The sequence below is a fragment of the Choristoneura fumiferana genome, chromosome 20 (genome assembly GCF_025370935.1).
Source record: "Choristoneura fumiferana chromosome 20, NRCan_CFum_1, whole genome shotgun sequence".
Classification (NCBI taxonomy): Eukaryota; Metazoa; Arthropoda; class Insecta; order Lepidoptera; family Tortricidae; genus Choristoneura; species Choristoneura fumiferana.
The window spans coordinates 9,327,606-9,345,819 of NC_133491.1; the positions used below are offsets into that span (position 1 = coordinate 9,327,606).

The 18,214-nt window shown below is 36.7% G+C and overlaps 1 protein-coding gene across 5 annotated transcripts in view; it reads left to right on the top strand.

The window, feature by feature from the left end:
* LOC141438888 (microtubule-associated protein Jupiter-like) overlaps window positions 1-18,214 on the top strand; it is a 154,201-nt gene that overhangs the window by 127,825 nt on the left and 8,162 nt on the right. The gene's annotated exons all lie outside the window — the stretch shown is intronic.

The following is an 18,214-nucleotide window of genomic DNA, read 5'->3' on the forward strand; positions in this document are numbered from 1 at the left end:
AGAAGATAACCTTAGATGGACCACCGGGTAGCCGAGTGATTCTCAAAACCTGTAGTAAAAAATCTAGTGTTTTGCAAAAAAAAACCTAGAATGTAATAAAATAACGAAAAACAATGAACATCATCGATTCACAGTTTTATTGCAGCCGGTAATGGCGTTACTACTCTATTAGAGAATATGGTCCAATAAGTCTACCGTTTTACACTGGCGTGGGTGTCTATAGACCAGTTTGTATCCAGAGCCATCACATACTTAATGCTCCAAATGAACGCTTCTCTCGTATAGCCTGCAGCAATTACCCTGTAATAAATAAACGTTTGGCGTTTAATTTGCTATTTCACAGCAGTAGGTCTCACTCAGGGTCATAAAACAACGCCTATATGTCGATGCATTTATTTCGACTTCTAATCGTAACACTCCACGAACAAACTAGCTGTCTAGTTCTCCCTTACGTTACGTGTTAAAAAAATGGGTTAAGGTTTAAATTATTAGTTGTTCACGCCACAAATAAGTTTAGATAGCTTTCTATCTAAGCGTTATAAATAAAGTACGTAATGAAAAGTGATTCAGTTATTTTCTGTAATTAAATGGATAATTAAAAGTGGAATGGTGTGACTTTAGTGGCTTATAACCGGTGATAACAAATTTATAGCCAATCGAGGCGGTGTTTGCTTTCACATTATATTTAATAGTTACAAAAAATATGGGCTTTGCATAGTTACAGATTGTCAGCTTGTAAAATACATTGTTTTGACGAAGCCATTAAAGTTACAGTGCAGTCTCACTTAAAGATTATCGGTGATTTAACGACCTTAGAAGCTACCTAGGTACCTAGGTCCACTTAAAAACTGTCATGCCACGGCGATCCGTAAATTACTAATGGCATCTTGAAACATCAAATGTCACTAAGCACTTAAGAATGATCGGATCGGATTATTATAACCGCATAACACATAGCATCAAGGGTGCTGTTTTATTCGTAATATGTCAAAACAGGCACGATAGGGCTTCTGATATATGAATAACGGCACGCAACTTTTGCCATCAAAATTCGCATGCAGGTGATCGCATGACGTAAAAACTGATGGTGGTTGTTTTCATGGAAATGTACCTGATCATATCTGTTCGTTGAACCTGTTCAGCCAATTAACAAGGCACGACTGAGTCGTATAACAAGTACCTACTCTCACACAAAAATTATATTTTTTCTAAACTTCATATTATAAAAAAGAGAAAAGATTTGATTGCTATTTTTTTTATAAGCTCATAACTACTCTCAATCTCTAGATGAGAACATTTTCACAAATACCATATAAATACCTATATATATATAAAGTGACGTAGTTTTTCGGGCAGATAGCTACTTGTATATCCAAAAATAAATAGGCTACACAGCAATAGATAACAACTTGATAATATAGATTAATTGGTGGATTAGCAAACATTATAAGTGCAAAAAGCCCTACCCTTTTAGTAAGGCAAACACTTAAACAGGCTAAATACACATACGATTTGTCAAGTATGTCATCATAATATCATAATATAATAATATCACCAAGATAATAATGCTTTGTGTTGTCCGCAACTTTGTGCAGACTGAATTCCACGAGATTTAGCACTTTTCCGGAATGAAAACAAGCATTCTTCAAAAGGCAAAGACATTTTTTTTTAATTTAGACAAGGTATAGCCCTATAACCAAGAAATGAACGTCAGAAAACCTGCCAACGGTTCGGAATAAATTTCTATTGAAAAGAAACCGGCCAGATATTCAATTTTTAATTTAATCGGGGATAGTATTTAGCTTTACATAAGTGAAAAAGTTCATTAGTTCTAGGGAAGGGATATACATTTTACATAATCACAAACTAATAAAAACTAGCCAAACGAACAAAATACCTACATCTTTGTTGCTAAAAGTAGAGTACGTCGGTACTTGCTAAAATTCCGGTACTTGCAAAAAAAGTATCAGTATCAAGCTGCGTGTCTCAAAAATGACGAAATAATAAATGACGGCGGGCTTAATATGTAAAGTAATTAACGCGAAGGTCAGTGTCTGAGTAACTACATAGGTAGGTACTAATATAACACGCCCTTAGAAAATAATCAGCCAAATGTCACTAGGTAAAAGCAAGTAATATCAGAATTTCAAGTCCGTGTACCTAGCTAAAAGTATAACGCGTGGGCAGCCATTAATATTTACCAATTAAAATCTGAAGCTAAGGTCGAATTTGAAGTAAGCACGTATAAAAGTTTAAGAAATTATTTAAAATTTTGCACTAACGAAGGGGTACTATCACAGCGCTTCATACCAGCTCTGGTGCAATTAAATTTCTGCACTTTTGCCTAACGTGATGAATTAAGCAGATTATTTATTCATAAAAGTGACTTCACTTCACACCTGTCTAGACGTTGACTAGAACTTTCGATTACCTACAGCGCAATCGCGTCAAAATGTTTGCACTTCAGATCTAAAATGACGGACGTTGCACACGCCTCTCACGTCGACCAGTCATTACTCGCGAGGTAGTTAAAGTGCAATTTGTTAGTAATTCAACGGGTGATAGATAATTCCCACGTCGAGGTAACTTCGCAACGTGTTAATCACGGAGGGCCACATGACCCCCAGCTCCACACATCGGGCAAGCGTTTCATCTTTCTTACTTCGGTGCAACTCCAAACAAGCACAACGGGTTGGAACCATAGGGTTGAGCTTATCTACACTCCTTTCTTAGTAAATTTATAACGCTTCATAAGTTTTGTTTTGCAGATAAATATAAACAGGAAGTCGGAATTTCATTTCTCTAAAATACTTTCCAATTTTATGTAATTTATATAAAGATGATAAAATACTTTTATGGTTCGATAAAGGCGCCTTAGCAGCAATGGTAGTATTTTTTATTCTTATAATTATTTAATTACTAATATAATTTATTTATTCTCGTTTTGTACTCATAAAAATAGTAAATTCTCACCAATTTTTCTACTGTAACTGACGTTAAGTACCTACATTAATATCATTAAACTAGGATTTATGTGCCAGGAAACAGTAAATAAATTAACATGAATATTGTCTGGATTGCGAGCAAATACAAAGAGGTACTGGTTTGGTTTATCATCCTCGTTACTTCCCAACACGAGCTCGAAGCTCAGTGTTAATCATAAATCTAGTACCGTTGTTATCACGATCAAAATATTTCCCTGACACCAAAGAGCAACTCGCAGATTGTCAGCGGAAGCCATTGATAAAATATCACCTAATTAAACCAGACGCGAGCGAGCGCTGCCTTTCTATTAAATTATTAGTTTTGACACTCGACAAGAGCCTGTCACTTTTTATGGCCCACGGACGTCCGAACAAGCATTAAAATTAATTAAGACCGTTTAAATAAACAACCTTATCAATTAAAGTCACAATCGAGGCTCGATCGAATAAAATCATTGCTATATCATCTTACGAACCGGAATTGGGTTACATTCTTTGCGTTAATTTATCGCTCATCCTAGACTTACCCACACTTATCACATTTAAATGCTTAAAAGGGTTAAATATCTAATTAAATACAAACTTACTGGTGATAACTAAATAATTTAGCTTAAATTGCTGGAACTCGATATATTTACTAAACAAAATACGTACGATGGTAAAATGTTAATCTAGTAGAGGCACGGACGAACAAAAATGAAGGCGGGGCACTATCTATATTTTCTAGAACAGTTTCGTCTAATTTTCAAATCTTTATAGCTTCGTCCCGGATAACACACCAGAGAATCTAATACAATTATCAGTTTATGACAAAAATATCGGATATAGTAAGGTAGGTACAGTACAGGTAGGTAGGTAAGGTAGCAACAAAGATATGAATACAGCCAAATTGCAAAAAAATATGTATGTATACACGATCTTTATGTTCAGGCAATAACGCAAATTACCAAACTGTACTTATACCTACATATTTTTGCCACTTCAAACGTATGTATATTTTTGTTGCTGACTGTACCACCATATTTCGCAATCCCCTTATCAATGTTTTCACTTGCCCGGATAAATTTGGACCTGTGTTTATACCTGCGAAAATGATTTCCTATTAATGTAGGTATCACATATTTACTGTTACTTCAATCTAATGCACAATTTAGTGAGTGTCATCATGTTCTACATATTTTAGGTACCCACGCAAAGATACATCAGGCTTGTCACTGGCTATCAGCCAACAGTTCAGTACCGTGGAATATTGATTGATTTGATTTTAAACAGAGATAGATAGAAACCACGGGAAATAAACTACTTATTACATCAAAGTTTAATAATCGCTTTGTACGAAAGCTTTGACTTGGCATCAAAAGAAGGGACAACAGCAAATAAGCAGTTTCAAAAAAATGTGTGCCTATTTATCAAAATTCCGAGTATTGACTCATTATCTACACTTGTGCCCGATTACATTCATATCAATGTAGCATCAATTTATTTAGTGAATGTATCGCGGTTTCCTTTAGCGTAAACATCGACTGTACTATTACATATTGCTTATTTATTGTGTTCCGACACTTTCATTTTTGTCAGTGCTGGAAAATTTTATCAACTGAAAGTGGCCAAAATCATTGAAGAATTTTTACAACTTGAAGGAACTGCGGAAAGAGGTGCTGCTTAGAAAGTTTAAATTTGTCGCAGGTGACCAGCAGGGCTACTCCGAAACTCGAAACTCGAAGTTCGTGTCGTGCGGTCTCTCTCGCTCTCGTATTAAATAGTATAAGTGTCGCACGACACGAACTTCGAGTTTCGAGTTTCGGAGTAGCCCTGCTGACCATGTACTTATCTCGATAAGGACTTAGAAGTCATGGTTGCGGTTGCTCATAGTTATGAGTGTGTTACACTCCACCTCGCTTTTGGAAGCATGAACCAGAATTATGGTTTGCCCAACTAGAGGCACGCACGATTTGCTTTAGCAGGAGTTTATTCGGATGAGAAGAAATTGTGCAACAAGAGAGCAAAGCTGTTTTTTGTTGCGAGTGTTGATTTTGAATCCCGAGTAAGTGAAGGATTCTATAATTGAATCACGAGCGTTAGCGAGTGATTCTAGGTTAGAAGCCTGAGAGCAGCAAGGGATTCAAACAAAAAAACTTTGGTTTCGTGTGACACATACAATTTTTCACCTCAGCAGTGAGAACATAATAACCTGTTTACAAAATAACACAATTTTTTAAATAAAATCCGATTATTGAGAAACAAATATAATAATCATATTTAAAACCCTTACTCAAAAATGATACGAACAGTCGCGATTACATATTTAAAAAGTCAACAGAAAGTTAAGAATGCCAAACATTGTTGAAAAGCAGTAAATAGAGAGGTTTTGAATTCGGAACGAAAAAGTGTCCAGTAGGTAGGTACCTACAATACAAATCTCAAACTCATTTATAACATGCATTGTAATTTTAATTTAGAACTTCTTGAAATAAATCATCTTTGAGTCATTAAAAAGATTAAACAATAAACGTATAATTTAATATAAATGTTATTAAATCTTTCAATGTTTTTTTTAAGATTTCCATTACATAAACATAAATAGATTTTTTACAAATTCATTCAATTTAACAAATATTTATTACAACTGTAGAGGAAGTATACGGAATTCTTTTATAAAAAAAAAACAAGAGAGAGACAGAAACAAGAAGAAAGAAACAAGAGAAGCGTCTTTCGTGCAATGAGGTTGCATGCTTTATAAAAAAGCGGGAAAATTAACATTTTGGAAATATTTCGTTGTCATGTAATTTATTAGGTATCGATATCTTTTTTAATACCATAAATTTAATTTAAGATTGTAATCTAGTGAGTAGACCCAACACTGTCCTCAGCATTTAAGAAAAAAAAAAAAGTTAGTTTGTCTCACGGAGTGAGCAAAATGCGATTTTGCTCACTGATTCTTATAGCAAAACCTGCCTGTTTGAGGTGCTAAGGTGAAAATTTCATTTTGCCACCGTCGCTTTGGGAAAGCGTGTTGTGTTAGTGAAAGATTTGATGAAAAGACCTCCTAACAAGCTGAAGTATGCCACGCTGAAATTGTGGGTGATGTGTGCAAAGTCAAATAAAGAGGCAGATCACGACCATACAATTGAAACATACTGAAAGAAGGTGGTACTAACAGTAAGATTACTAAACTTTTAAGGAAAGTGATTGGGAAGTACCTAGTAGTGTAGTTAATTTTCTAGCTTTACTTTTTATTTTTTCTGCTTTCTGGAATCACAATAGCTTTACATTACTTTTTATAACGTTATAATTTTTTTGACTAACGAACGATTGTCTTCATCGTCGTTACGATCGGAGTATCCCTTTTTTGCGGTTTTTTTAGGTGTTACGTACCCTACCCGTATACTTCACTAATCTATATGTTCCGGGTATTCTGGCATTATCTAAATATTTATTATCTTGTCCTGATCACAGTAAAGATATCACTGTTGATGCTTCTTTCTTTTCGTCGGAAAGTGGTTTAATTTGAAAGTCTTGTTATTAACTAAAATTGTTTTGAAGACGTGGTCATTTTATAGTATAATTTATTTTGTCAACACTCAGTGATTACTCTATGGTTAGAGTTATGAAAGAACGCAAAACAATGCCTACGAGTATTCCTATAGAAGTCGAAGCAATGAATGCAGTGGCTATCCACGATCCACCTTCATCGTTCTGGATGCAGGAACCTGAGTTATGGTTCGCTCAACTTGAAGCACGATTTTCCCTGGCAAATATCGATTTGGACGAGAGTAGATTCAATTTTACCGTTCTGAGTTTAGATTGTGAACAAGCTGCTTTGGTGAAAGATATGATTAAAGGGCCATGGGGATACTCCAAATATGAGATGCTGAAGAACAGTTTGATTAGCAAAGCAAATGCAAGCAACAATAATAATAAAGATCGCAAAAAGCTCTACCCTTGAATACTGAGCTTAGTTCAATCTGATTCATGTACCAAGTTCATTTTTGTGTCAATAAATATTATTTTTTGTCTTATATTCTTTTGATTTAAAAATATATGCATCGTAATAAAAACACGTAACCTCTTATGATTAACTAAACTAATTTAAGCCTTATGAAATTCTAATTTAATTCGTTTATACACAATAGTACGCGATACAGAAAACAGGTAAACGAATAGAAAATTACAAGGTTTATATGTAGGTACGTTACGAGTTTGAAGCCAAATTCAAAAGTATCATACACATTACAATACCTATCAGAAGTCGGTTAATTAAAGTTACTTATGTATCATTGCCCATGTAGTTTCTATTTCAATGTAAGGATTATTGATTAGGTATCTTATTATTGTAACAATGTTCCATGCTCTACATATTTGATGGACGTTGATTGATTTGCTTGTCCAGTCAGATTTTATTTGCGAATGAGGTCTTAGGTACTTAACGCCAAACTTAATACCACTAATCCTGCGATTACGTTTGCTGCGTAGTGTTGGCTATCATGTTTTCTGATGTATTATGAACACAGACAAATGAAGAGCAGTTTCAGTTATAAATATTTTGGCATGACCGCCAAGAAACAACTCTTTGATTATCATTTAAGTATTACACAGGGGCAATAAATATAGTTTATCTGCTTGCTCTAATACGACCTCTTCCAACAATAAAACTAATGGTGATTGGTAAACAATAGAAGGGGGCTTTTATTGACATTTAATAAGTAAATTGGTAGAATGTAATTGGATTTAACACATTTGACGTTTTAAGTGTTTTATCACTGAAAATAGTTTTTTTTGTACATGTAACTAGCAATTGCCTTTATCTTCGCCTTCGTCATATCAGCACTTTATACTAGGGGTACAAAATAGCCTATATCAATCAAGGATCGATTTTTACCAGTGAATACAATTTATAATTGATTTGGTGGTCAGAGATTTAAGCCCCAAGTACATACAAACACACATAAACATACAAAGTTTACCTCGTTATCATATTAATCGCACGGTTGTTTTATGCGATAAACACTGCGTTAAAAGCAATGCGTTTGACGCATATCTAATCTAACCAATCACAATCCACGCAATCCAATTAGGTACCAAAAATGCGTTTGCCGCTGCGCTCACCGCGTAAGACAATGTTTGGTAATTAAATTATCTGATGAAAATTGATGTGCGTCAAACGCATTGCGTTTATGGCTTAAAACAACTGAGCGCTTTAGTTCCGATTAACCTCTAGAACTAAATTTTTACTGATAAGAAATTATACCTACCGAATTTGACTACATGAATTACAAGAGAGATATTATGAAACACAATACCACACTATGATTCTAAGCAAATAGGACTTATTTAGTGAGTAATTTGAGTATAAAAAAACAAAGTAGTGACACCGCAAACAAAGTAAACAAACATATCGATTGTAACCCATAACCTACGGCTATAATAATCTCAATAGCTGTTCGAAATAAAGCGATACGATCATGCACTGACTCGCCTAATCCATTGCTCTTCTATCATAAGGTTTTACTTTACTGATAATTGGAAACCATCGATGAATCAGATATATACCGATAGTATTTTTTCCCTCATGGCATAGTGATAAAGGTGGTTCGCTAGACTCTTGCCAGACGTTTCGTCGTGGGGTGAATGAACTCGTTTCGTGCCTACAGGAGCTAACTACTCGTATTGTCGAAAGTTATCCCTAACACGCCACTTTAACGTATACAAAACGAATGGCCGTCTGGATTTGATTAAAATAAAATACTATGTAGATCTATGTGAAACGTTGACATGTGTACTTACAGTAGAATGCAAAATTTACCCACATTAAGGTAGTAGGGACGTACTAACATTACCTATCTAATTTAAAGTCAACCTCGTCTTCGTTCTTTTCGTAGACCTATCGGTTAAAGAAGGGTATTGTATACCTTTCTAGCTCCCAATAATTCTAAAATGTGGCAGATAGAATTCGAACTGAAGATCACCTGCGATAATTATATATATGAATAATAGGCAAAAAAATTATGTCACGAAAAGTATTACTGTATTTTTTAATTTTCTTCTCGTTTTCTCAAAGCATTAAAGTAAGAGAAAACCGTGTTTACCTTATACTCTCTTAGCTATTAAAAATTATTCCACATTTTCTTCTAGTTTCTTTTCAAGAATTTTACCTCACGTCACGAGTGTCGCACTTTACGTTGAGACGTCAAAGGAATGCTTTGAAAAGGCAAGTTTTTCTACAAAAAAAAACCTCACAAGCGTTATGAAATCAGTTAAAAATTGTACTTTGCACTAAAAAAAAGTTGTGCAGTATTTTTTAATTATTACACTGTACGTTTATTGTTTGTTACGCTTTTTGATTTCATACTAATTAAGTACAGAAGAAATATTTAATTTAAAACATTGGATGTGCCTAAGTTTTTTTGCCGGGAAACGTGACTAAGAACATATAACTGCTTAGGTACCGGGTGGAAACAACGAGCGTGTATAGTCGTTTCAGTTAGCACCTGCCTTACCTACAGGGGGCAAAGACTAGCATTGTCCTTTGTAGTTAAAATACACAAGGAAAGTTCATTTTCAACTTTACCTGCTAACGTGTAAAAGCAGTTGCTAAACAAGTGCTGCATTAGGTTTCCATTTTTAGCTCATCTTTCCAGATACCCGTTAATTAAATAGGTACATAATTATTGTCAATAATACACTATGTAAAATAGTTTTTTTTTTATATAAGACTTGCTTTATTGGAAGAATAAAAAAATTTTTTTTTTCTATCCCGTGGAAATTTAGAAAAATACCTTCTTACATTATATTCAGTAGGTATAATATTACAGTACAGTACAGTATACTCAAAATTGACCTTTAAATGTCACAATCAATTTCTTGTTAGGTATCGTATAACCACGTACTTTTCAAATTATCTCGCATATACGTGACGAGATGTGAAAGTTTCCTTCAACGACAGGATGCGTAAAAAGAGCAAAAAATTGCAACATCAGCTGACGATAATTTAATGATTTATTATTGTCACGAAACAAGAGCGCAAAGCATAATAATGACTCGTCAGTTTGTTACAAAGGTGTTCTACGTCCAGGGGAATTATATTTCGAGCCAACCAGGTCACTGTTATACCTAGTCCCGAACAACGGGGTTACTTTGTCTTTATTGTATGATTAGTAGATGGCAATGCCGGTGAAAGAACATAGGAAGCCACGTAATTTGATCTGCGCTGGACAGAGAATGTGTAATTTTATCCAATTCGTTTTTTTATTCGCTCTTAGACGAAGCGTGCAGCTATTCGGATTGCGTTCACAATCGAAAGGTGGGACTGTGAAGAGATTGGTCAATTATGAAATTACTATGTTACTCTTGTTCACGACCCGGGTTTTCTATTTCCACGTTTCCGCGGAGGTGTTGAGAAGTTTCACGTTGGCAACGTACGTGACGGGTTGTGAACTGACGTGAAACAAGGCAACTTGCACGGACAAATTTAGTTATAAAAGTAGGATAATTTTATAGGTCTCGCTTTTTATGATGGTCGCTGATAATATCATGATCATTGTTAGCTAGGGACGATAACTAAAGCATAACAAAGGTTATTTATTAATCCTTTACAGCTAAGTATTTAGATAATGTTTAGCTTGGTGTAACGTTTGTAATAGCAACAAATGTTGTAAATAACTGATTCAACAGGGATGACCTAGACGCGGAGCTGAGCGATGGCTCTGGATAGGGGAGATATGGAAATTAAGAGGGGATGCCTTTGCCCAGCACTGGGACAGCTATAGGCTAAATATAATAATAATAATATAATAACTGAGTCAACTATATTCGGAAAGCAATGCACACAATAATAAGCTATAGGTCGATTCACACAAGAGCTGGCGCGAATGGCTTGAATGAATAAATAAAAATAACTGTGTGTTACCTGTTTGAATACACTGCACACAAATATGAAAATGACATGCATTCCGTCAGTTTTGTCACAAAAATGTCTAAGTGACATTACTTTCGTTCGATCTATTTGTGCCTCCTCTTTTGAATCGACCTGTACCTACATCTATCGGTCATTATTATTGCACCGTAACAAGTCGATTCCCATGGGATTATCCAAATTTTTACCGAACGAACCTACATCAGTGATGACGACTATAACAAAGCTTGTGTGCATTAACTGCAAGGTTTAAGTAATTTGAAGACATACCCAACTCACGCTTCGTTCACTCTCCCGATGATATCTCTATAGTCTACTTACCTAAGTGGTTTTACCGATATTTTATTTCTGAATGTTACAAAACGTTACACTTAATAACCTTACAAAGATAATTACAATTAATAGCCTGTCATGAATCTCCAGCGTCAACCTGTCATCGTAAAATTTATGATCAGTTTTCTCAAACTGATCAGCACAACTTCTTCAGCGGTATCATTAAATTAAATACGTGCCTGTGTCATCTACCTGCATATTACGGGGTAATAAAGTGCTAATCGCCCCGACTTTGGATTCACACCTGACTGGTTTTTGCATAAGTTGATAATGAAACGTTGAGTTGCGGCGCTGGATGCGCGGGCGCAGCGGACCGTGCGAGAGACGACCGCTGCGCGCTATCAAACGGAACGCATATATTTTCCGATTGTCTTAGTAAAATATTGTTACTGACTGATAGAAGGCCGTATATATCGCACTCAAAATTGTCTCGATAGAATTTCGTTGTTACGCTTTGCTTTGAATACTTAATAAAAGCATTACTTTGTTGTAATGCTGTCGTTATGGCAGCGCACCTGCCGTAGTAAGTAGACTAGTTAAGTTAGTTTTTAGTTTGGTTGGAGACAAAAACCAGCGACCTCGCTGAGTCTAATGTCCATTTTGCCTCACTATAATAATGTTATCTGTCTTGTATTGTAATTTTTAGTTTGTGATGGTGAATAAAATTTTCTATTATTATTACATATTTTATTATCATCGAAGAATATTACTTTTTTTTACTTAGATTAAATTAATACAGCTCATCAGACCTATCTACTAGCACTCACTTGTCGTCACTTGAGAATTCAATATTCAGAAGTTTAATTTGGCTCTTCGGGATTGTATCCGTTTGCTCTTAGTTTAGCAATTGAAGAAACTAAAACGGTAGGCGCCCCATGATTTAAATAGGAATTGGCATTGCATTGCGTAGGAGATGTCGTGCAACATCCGAGCAACAAGCCGCAACTGATAACGAAGTTGGCGTAAATCTTACGTTTGCGTGTTTGTTCAAGATCTTATCACAACGACAATTCTCAACCCTCTAGATAAGGTACATTTACCTGAGTGAATCAATACCTACATCGGGCGCCTTCAACTGACTTAACCAAAGCGTTATCCAACCATGGGCTTCAAAAATAAACTATGCTAATCAAGTTATTTCTTATTAATGACTTTCGTAGAAAGCTCTTTTTTCGTTGAGAATATTCCAAGGTCGGATGTGCTAGACACCCACATAGATACCACCATCCCAATTAATTAGCGATACGGATTGTAAAATTAATTGATGGCTAAACGCTTAGAAAGTCGATCAAATCTTATTGCAATAAAAGATAAAGTCGTAAATAACGGTTTGCCAATGACGTCATTAAATCTGAATTACCGGGAAAGTGCACAATCGTTCGTTCAGCAAGACCGTAATGTATTGCCTTTCATTTGCAAACGAAGCGTTTTCTCCTGTCGTCCGCGCGTATGATAGAGTTACGCGGGCTCTCATTATCGTGGATATCATTACCGCGGTCTCATTGCTGCAACATTTTTAGAGCAAAACCGCATGCCGTAGAGGCGTAAAGCCATTAACCGAGCGACCGCCTGCGCTATCGAACACCGCAGAACGACGCACGCGCGGCTAACTAGCGACATAATCGCTGCTACGATCTCGCCGCGCGACTACCATCCATGTCAATTTCATTCTACACTAAAATAGTTCGTTATTTATATTTTCCCCTACATAAAAGTGCATGTTGACTCAACTAAGCATGGTAATTTAACTAATAAGCTCTAAACCTTTCTCAGCCATTGTTTGTTCAAGCCATCAAGTGCACTATGCATATGGTCCAGTCTGTTCAAAGGGATGTGAATGCCAGACGCTTTATGGGAAAACAAACCTTCATAATCACAGCGTTCCCTTTTAAAACTTTGGATTTATTATTATCTTCCGGCCGGCCTTTTCCTTGCCCTGTCTTTTGACAGCTGTTTATTTTCGTAGCAGAACCCCGTCTGCGTTGTTTCTTTTAGTTGCGTGTGGCGCATGCGTCTCGTATGTATATTACTATTAAGCAATTTGCTCTCACACGCTTTCTTCCCGTAACTAATTATAGGAGCGGAGACGGTACGATTTGTTTACAAGATTTATAATTAGCGGTTCGTGTGAGACGTGGTTTGTAATCATCGTCAAAAGATAGCTGCACTTTGTTGCATGTCGGGCGTGTAAACAAATAGTGTTTTCAATTGAATCCTGTTATCATTTCCGTGGTTGTCGGGTGGAGATTGGCGGGGCACGGGAATTGCCGGATAATTCCCGTGGGTTGTCGGCGCCGCACGCGCGCGCCCGCGGCTTCGCACAGGGTTACCAGAGATTTTACTTTAATTTTTTTTATTTATAAAGGGTATTTTCATCAGCAGTGTGTTTAGAGAATTTAAAAAATTACAAAACAGCCATTTTACTAAATTTATCCATCACTCCCCTTTATTCTTTGTTAATGGACCCAGGGATACAATAAGAATTTTCATAAATCTCTTACTAAATTTTAAAATGTAACGATTTTGCTGGCATTCTTCCCAATTGAGACAACGTAGGTAAATGTAAGCTTTAAAGTAAAAATGAAGAACCCTACTCGCTGTCCCCATTATTTACGGCTTCAATCAGTAAAATAATTCTCATGTCGAGGTGTGCTCTTACGCGATGTTTAGGTGTAATCACAGAATTGATAGCTGGCGAGAACCTCAGAATTATTGAGGGTTGTTCTTGCCTACATCTTGCTACATGTTATTCTTATGGTGATGTTGAATGCTCTTCCGTGTTTATTGTTTTGGTTGAAATGAGAAATATTGTAGGTATTTAATTAGGGGTTCTGAAAGGTTTGAACAGCGGTTTCTTGGGCTGAGATTTCTTAATCCCCAAAAAATAAGGCTGTTATTAAGTTGGACGCCAATGTCTGTCTGTGCTATCGTAGCTCTCTCAAATGCATAGATTGACTTCGATGCGGTTCAGCCATTTTTGAGATATTTTACTTCGAAATGACAATGTCGAGGGTTTTTAAATTTTTCTAAGTTGGTTAGGTTATTAGTTGACGAATGGTACCTATTGTTATTAGATTTTCGTAAAACAAGGGAGACGGTGGTCCAAACGCTTCAGAGCTCCATCCAGTTTAACGGCTTAGTCACGTGAGCATTATGATTGTAAGTAAAGAAGATTTTAACCCGCCTTAATGATGAAATGTACCTATACACTAGGCCCAAATTAGACACAACAAACAAAGGGCCTACTCCGAAATTCGAAATTCGTATCGTTCCGTCCCTCTCACTCTCGTATTAAATACTACAAGTGTTACAGAGACGGAACGACACGAACTTCGATTTTCGAATTTCGTAGTCGCCCCGCAGTTAGAGATTCCCGTTCATTCTGTTCGCGAACTGGGGGGCTACTACGAAATTCGAAAGTCGAAGTTCGTATCGTCCGTCCTTCTCACTATCGTATTAAATAATATAAGGCATGATACGAAGTGCGAATTTTGCACTAAGTAGTAGGGCCTGGCTTCCGAATTACGCTTTACACTGAGTTGATGTGGGTCGCTACCGCATTGAGGCAATATTGATTCCGCCTTCGCGCTGCGGAGGCTGAGATGTGACGATCTTGAGAACAATGCCCATTTGTTCAAGTCTACCGATGTAGCACATAGTGTGTACATTATGTGTAGCATTGGATATACAGTAAGAGTATATGGCATTGATGTATGTTTAGTGCATCTGAATCTGAACTAGATAGTTTGCTAACGTGGCTAAACATGTGAAACTGACATCTGAAACTTTGTCAGCTACTTGAATTAACATTATTTATTTATTTGTAAACCAATGACAATTTACAGCATTACAGTTAATGGGCATGAGTCCGTTTTGTTACGAATTTTTCTTAATAATTTTCGTAACACAACGGAAACATCCATACAATATTTTGGGGACACATCCGGAGACCCTGTTTTTACAGCTCGGAAACATGGACTGAGTTTACCTCGCAAATTTTGTTGAAATCGGAGATGATAAACTCAGGGTACAACGGTAGATAAAAATGCCCTAATACCGATGTGCTGTAAATTTAGAAACATGAAAATAATCAGATCAAAAGAAAATATCATAAAAAAACCATCCATTAATCCATACTAATATTATAAATGCGAAAGTGTGTGTGCTTGTATGTTTGTCCGTATCGACGTCATTTTTGGCATAGAGATAGTTTTTGGGCCAGAGAGTGACATAGGCTACTTTTTATCCCGGAAAATTGTACAGTTCCCGAGGGAACAGCGCGCGATAACGGAATTCCACGCGGGCGAAGCTGCGGGCGAAGCGGCGGGCAAAAATAAATGATAAATAAATGGGATAAAATATTTGTTTCTTGCAACCAACTCAATATTTTGGAGAAAACTATCCTTAACTACCACCCTTTATGCGTTGTAATTTTTGTAAGATCTACAGGTCAGAACGGTATGGATGGAATAGCGCGAGAGTTAAAGACAAAAGCATCGCTTTTGATTTTCAAATGTTAGATTAGTACTTTTGACTTGTAAAAGTGATCATGTTAGCATTTAGTTTAACGTCCGCCAGTACTTGTGGAGGCCCAAGTGCTTCCACTTATAAAACCGCATATTCGCGCTTTGGAAACGCTATCTAACGATCTTGCAGCGCGTTGCATTGCCAACACAATTTGCAGGGTAATTTATTAACGGTCTCACTCAGAATTCCACTGACTAAGGTGGTTCCTTATGCTTTCCGCTAAAGAGTTTTGAACGAATAGAGCACGAATGAGTGGAATTACCTACCCACTTATAATCATTAAGAGGTTGTCAGTTAACACATAGCTGCCATAGCCAGGATAAGGAGGATAAATTCATTGCATTGAAAACCTAAATACTTAATTTAATAAGCCTTTTCGTTCGACGGTTGAATCGACAGAATATTGGGGTGTGCAAAAAGTTCCATTGTGATACAAAAATTGTAGTAGTTGTACAAATAGGGGTAGGATGTCTGTAGCACAACGGAGAATTTTCATACTTTTTTAAACTAGGTACCTGTGTTGTTTGAGGTGTCGAAGTAAAGTTTCAAACTCTACCATAACTTGAATTGATTGGTTTGATAACAACTAGCTCTTGCCCGCAATTTCTTCTATCCAGAATTATTTTATCCTATCCCGCGTGTACTGTGGAGTTATCCGAGATAAAAATTATACTATGTTCTTCCCAGGATCTCAAACTACCTATCACCATACCATTCCATCTAAATTGGTTCAGCGGTATTTTTAACTTGAAGAGGTAGGACAAACAGACTTTCGCATTTATAATATTAGTAAAGAAAGTTTATGAAGGTATACCAGGAAGGACGATGACGATTGTATCGCCGTAGACCGCTTATTTCCACGGGGTTGCTTTAAACATTTCATAGTAGGCAACTACTTTTTTATGGCTTTAACCATGTCTATTGATTTGTGGTATTCCGTGCGTGAGGGGAACCAACGGAAGTGCCCCTCCTATGTATCTGCATACCGTCATTACTAAATGATGGACACGCGTGTCCAGTTGCAGGGGCCTAATGCACACTAGACGAGGGGGAGGACAATAACCCCCTAATAAATATTGGCCCGATTTGATTTCAACACTGGACCACAGAATAAATAATAGTACTACACTGGTCAGTCAACTTTGATGTGATCATTTTTAACACGGTTTTATTATTTGGAAAACTGAGTATGTTCGGGTTTCGGGACGCGTAAATATTTAGAATAATGAGGGTTTAAATCTGTTTGTGAACGCGCCAGTGATCGCGATCGCATTAGAATAGAATAGAATAGAAAAACTTTAAGTATCTCAACAGTTACCCTTCCGGGCATACCTACAATGTTTTATACTTCGTAAAGTCGAATTCACAATTTACTAAGTAGCCTAAAATTCTATTAGCCATTTTTTTAAGTGTTCGTTAAAAGTGCTATCATCTATACATTTTATATAATTGGGAAGATGAATAGCTGATATTAAAGCACTTTTTTTAAACGTTCCCCATCTTACTGTGGTCGTCGGATACTTTTGTGACATAAACAAATATGAAGGATGCAATAGTGATTGTGTTAGGGTGACACTCTTTACCGGCCCGGATAATACCGACCCTGTTTTTCGTGTACACGCCCATAGAAGCTCATATTGTCAGTTTCTTTGGGCGTGTACACGAAAAACAGGGTCGGTATTTCCATGTCGGTATTATCCGGGCCGGGAAAGAGATAATACCGACATGGAAATACCGACTCTGTTTTTCATGTAAATATGTATTTATTATTTTTATTTATTTATTATTTCAGCCCTACATCCTCCAAATATCTGATATATATATATTTGGAGGATGTAGGGCTGAAATAGGGGTTCCTACGCGGAACAATCTCGTACTGTCAAGCATGATCCATATCAATGAACTATAACCAATTACTTTACTCACCCGCGTCGTCTCCAGCTGGTAGAATGGTAAACGGTTGTGTTGCCCTGAGGATGAACTCTGATTGAGTTCGAAACGCGTCGACGTAGTGTGGTGGGTGGTGGTGATAGTTGGGTTAGTCTGATTTGTGTATGTTCTTACACTGTGTAGTTGGAGAAGCTGCATGAATACACATTTGTAGCATAGACGTAGCTGTCGTAAGGTCGCGGGTGAGCAAACTAATTGTTTACATAATTCATAGATATAATATGTATCTGCAAGTTACATTATAGAATTCTTGTACATAAAAAATACGTTACATTGATAAATTACGGAATCGCGGACACTGTACGGCCTAATGTGAGGCTGGTAACCATACCGTTGGCGCAATAACTAGCGTCAGGCGGAAACGTGGTTGCAGTATTAAATAGTAATGGACGCCGTGTATGCATTTACCGACCAAACTGCATTAATTATCAGAATAACTTGCCCCTGGAACATAAAAAAACCTGATGCCGACTGTACCGTTGGGTCAAGCCACTTACAAGCGAATTAG